Source organism: Triticum aestivum, chromosome 6D, assembly GCF_018294505.1.
Source record: "Triticum aestivum cultivar Chinese Spring chromosome 6D, IWGSC CS RefSeq v2.1, whole genome shotgun sequence".
In the NCBI taxonomy this organism is placed as follows: domain Eukaryota; kingdom Viridiplantae; phylum Streptophyta; class Magnoliopsida; order Poales; family Poaceae; genus Triticum; species Triticum aestivum.
The window spans coordinates 488,257,142-488,261,750 of NC_057811.1; positions in this window are offsets into that span (position 1 = coordinate 488,257,142).

A 4,609-nucleotide genomic window follows, 5' to 3' on the forward strand; every position below is an offset into this window, starting at 1 on the left:
ATCCACGCCATGGGCGCCGAGGACAAGGAGCAGGACGTCTCAGGACGGGCAAAGCTCTTTTATGAATTCTATTTCAGAAGCAACAAGAAGCTGGCTGGGAAAGAATACTGGAGTGAGTCGGTAAAATTTATCCTGTTTCAAAATGCTTATCTTGTTTTATGAGTCCTTGCTGCCGCTAAAATTTTATCTTGTTTCAAAATGTTTCGTTCGGTTTTTGTTTTGGTTCAGTATGTATATCGATCATATTTCAAACCAGAAACCAGCTTGCAGTCGTAAAGGAAACATGAGTAACCAATTATCTCATTATGAGGAGGTCTATTTGTGACGGTCCTTATTCAAATCTTGACAAGGAAGGATCGAATGCAGTGCATCGTGCACCATCTTCACCTTGCCGTCCCGCGCCGTCAGTTAGGTTGGCTGTGAACAACGCTCGCACAGGTACAGTACATTGTGCCGAAAATTCCGTGGATTGATTCATGCAGACCGGTGTGTGTGCACGCGCTTTCCGATCGTGCACCGAGATCGATCGATTGGGCCGGGAAAGAATCCGGCTATTGCAGGTTTTGAGAACCTTCTAGATGGATTCGCTCCAGTTATTTCAGGTTTTTGTTCCTTTTTTTACCAGTTTTTATTTCTATTTTCTATTTGATTTTTTCAAATTTCAGCAAAAATCACAATTTTAAAATTGTTATTTTTATAGTACAAATTTCAAAAAAGCTAGGAATTATGAAAATCTTCAAATAAATTTGATTGGGATTAACAAATCCACATTTTTAAAAAATAGTAGCATTTTTTTACAAATTTATTCCCTTTTTGAAATAATTATTTTTCTTGTTTTTTGTAAAATCTTACGAAAAAACTTACTAAAAACCAAAAAAAGAAGCTAAAAACAGAACATGAAAAGAAAAACGCTACAGATTGCCATACAAAATGGAAAAATACCCTAAAAAGAACAGAACAAACAACATAAACCGTTTGCTACAGCCCCGACACAGAGGGCATCACATAGGAGCTCCCTGGGGTGCATCTGTAGCTACTACGGGTGGATTTTCATGCATGGGGCATAAGAGGTTTGCTGCTGACAACAAACAGGAAGAGGAAGGCGCGACGATATCTGATCAAAGAAGTAAGGAAAAGGAATGGACCTCACTATGGTAGATTCAAGTGCCCAACAGATAGTGGAGTGTTTTTGTGGTGTCTCTCAAACCACTCGATTCCAGCTGGTGATGTGCTACATAATAGAGTTATGAAGCAGGACAGCCATATGCCTTGTGTGTTTTTGTGCATCTTTGAAAGGGAGGGCAATGGAGAGGCGATTCCGCCGCCGCCGCTCCTGCCGGAACCACCGCCCCCGACACATCCATCTTTGGAAGAGCCGCGGTCGGTGACGCCCGCGGCGGCGCAGGATCCGCCGCCCAGCCCGGTTTCTCGTCGCGTTTCCTCGACGACGGATCGGGATCGTGGGTTCTTGCATCTAACCAAATTGCGAGTTCGTTTCTAAGACGTTCGGGAGGCTGGGCGGTGGATCGGTGGATTGATCTACTCGCATCCGTCCAGATGGACGACGATCAAAGATCAGGAAGGGGAGATTTTGGCCGGTCGGCATCTGGAGGCCGACGAGGAGATCACCAGAGGTATGCGTTTTTTGATTGATATTTACCAAATTGAAATTCTTGAGTGTGTGCAGGAGCCTTTGGACAGAGAAGATCGAGTTCAGGTAGTGGATCTTACGACGGAGGTGGAAGGATCGAAGCCACCGCATCAGTTTGGTGGACGATTTTGGATTCTTGCCGACGAGGAGGAAGATGATGATGATCAGCTGGTCTCGTCCGATCTGCCGCCCTCTAGGCTTGACTTGGGAATACCCATTTCGTTGCCCAATCATGCTGGCGGCCGCAAGAAATCTGTTTCGTTCGGTCCCAGGTTTCTTTCGCAGACGCCGAAAGTTAAGCCATGGATTGGACCTTTGCCAAAGGTGAGTCCGCCGGCTGTTACGCTGTCTGATTTCTTTCTTCCCGAGTGTTGGACGAAAGTTACCAGGAGAAAGAAGAAAGGGGGCCGAGCATTGCCGCGGCGAACGGCGGCGGCCGGCGAGGTTCGTGATGTGCGGGCGGCGAGACTTGATCGTTTGAAAACGCTGCTGGGCCGGGATGGGCCGCAGGTGTGCGTTCCCGAAGTGGGCTTGGATAGTACTGGGCATGAGGCCCAGGGAGCTACCCAAGTCTGCGATCTGCCTGGGAGGGGCGACGTGCATGAGGCGGCATCGGATCGGGAGCAACCCCATGCACGTTTGCTTTCCTCCAGTTGTCGCCGCGTGGCCTTTAGGGTTCGTCGTCACAGGAGTCGTGGCTTCCCTGCCGCTTCCTCTTGCTGCGCGAAGAAGGTGATCGGCCTGACTGGCGTTTGCGCGCCGTTGGCGGACTGCTCGGCCGCGATGCCGCCCAAGGCTCCTCATCCGGCGAGGGCCGCGCCGCCGGCGAAGATTGCTCCGGGGACTGGTGTGGCTCCGGCGCAGGCTGCGGGCTCGGCCGCTCCGGTGCCCGCGCGGGCCGCGCCTCCTGTCAGGGCCACCCGCCCAGGGCTGCGCCACCTCCGCCGCCTCCTGCCAGGGCCGCGCCACCGCCGCCCAGGGCTGCGCCACCTCCGCCGCAACGTCGTCCGTGGCCGAGACAGATGGCTGGCGGCCGTGGTGGGTCTGGCCATGGCATGAATGGCCGTGGTGCGGGGGCTTTCGCGGGTGATAGCAGATAACCCACAAGTATAGGGGATCAATTGTAGCCTCTTTCGACAAGTAAGAGTGTCGAACCCAACGAGGAGCTAAAGGTAGAACAAATACTCTCTCAAGTCCTATCTGCCACTGATACGACTCTACGCACGCTTGACGTTCGCTTTACCTAGAACAAGTATGAAACTAGAAGTACTTTGTAGGTGTTGTTGGATAGATTTGCTAGATAATAAAGAATGCGTAAATATAAACTAGGGGCTGTTTAGATAAAGAAACAATAAAGTAAATATAGCGAGTGCGGAAAAGTGGTGATAGGAGTTGTGGAATTGTCCCTAAGCAATTGACTACTTTACTAGACCGATAGCAAGTTTTATGTGGGAGAGGCATAAGCTAACATACTTTCTCTACTTGGATCATATGCACTTATGATTGGAACTCTAGCAAGCATCCGCAACTACTAAAGATTCATTAAGGTAAAACCCAACCATAGCATTAAAGTATCAAGTCCCCTTTCAATCCCATACGCAACAATCCCCTTACTCGGGTTTAAGCTTCTGTCACTCTAGCAAACCACTATAAGCGAATCATGAACGTATTGCAACACCCTACAGCGGGAATCCCTCACACTTACGCGACACGGAGGGCACAATAGGACAGCAACATAACCACAAGCAAATTAAACCAATCATAGCAATTCATCTATCACCGATAGGACAACAAAAATCTACTCAGAAATCATAGGATGGCAACACATCATTGGATAATAATATGAAGCATAAAGCACCATGTTCAAGTAGAGGGTACAACGGGTTGCGGGAGAGTGGACCGCTGTAGATAGAGGGGGGAAGGTGATGGAGACGTTGGTGAAGATGACGGTGGTGTTGGTGAAGATCGCAGTGATGATGATGGCCCCCGGCAGCGCTCCGGCGCCACCGGAAGCAAGGGGGAGAGGGGCCCCCTTCTTCTTCTTCCTTGACCTCCTCCCTAGATGGGAGAAGGGTTTCCCCTCTGGTCCTTGGCTCCCATGGCTGGGGAGGGGCGAGAGCCCCTTCGAGATTGGATCTATCTCTCTGTTTCTGCATTCTGTTCTTCTGCCCTTTCACCGTTTCGGGTATATATGGAGATCCGTAACTCCGATTGGACTGAAACCTTCGCCGTGATTTTTTACCAAAAATTAGCTTTCTTGCGGCCGAAGGAGGGCATCAACCGCCTTACTGGTGGACCACGAGGGTCAGGGGCGCGCCTGGGGGGTAGGGCGCGCCCCCCTACCTCGTGCCCACCTCGGACAGCGTTTCGCGTTGATTCTTCTTCCGGAATTTTCCAAATATTCCAAAAATAAGCTCCGTCCGTTTTTATCCCGTTTGGATTCCGTTTGATATGGACATTCTGCGAAACATAAAACATGCAACAGACAGGAACTGGCACTAGGCACTGGATCAATATGTTAGTGCCAAAAATAGTATAAAAAGTTGCCAAAAAGTATATGAAAGTTGAATAATATTGGCATGGAACAATAAAAAATTATAGATACGACGGAGACGTATCAGCATTCCTAAGCTTAATTCCTGCTTGTCCTCGAGTAGGTAAATGATAAAAAAGATAATTTTTGATGTGGAATGCTACCTAGCATAACCTTGATCATATGTCTAATCATGGCATGAATATTAAGACACGAGTGATTCAAAGCAATAGTCTATCATTTGACATAGAAACAATAATATTTCAAGCACACTAATAAAGCAATCATGTCTTTTCAAAATAACATGGCCAAAGAAAGTTATCCCTACAAAATCATATAGTCTGGCTATGCTCCATCTTCACCACACAAAATATTCACATCATGCACAACCCCGATGACAAGCCAAGCAATTGGTTCATACTTTT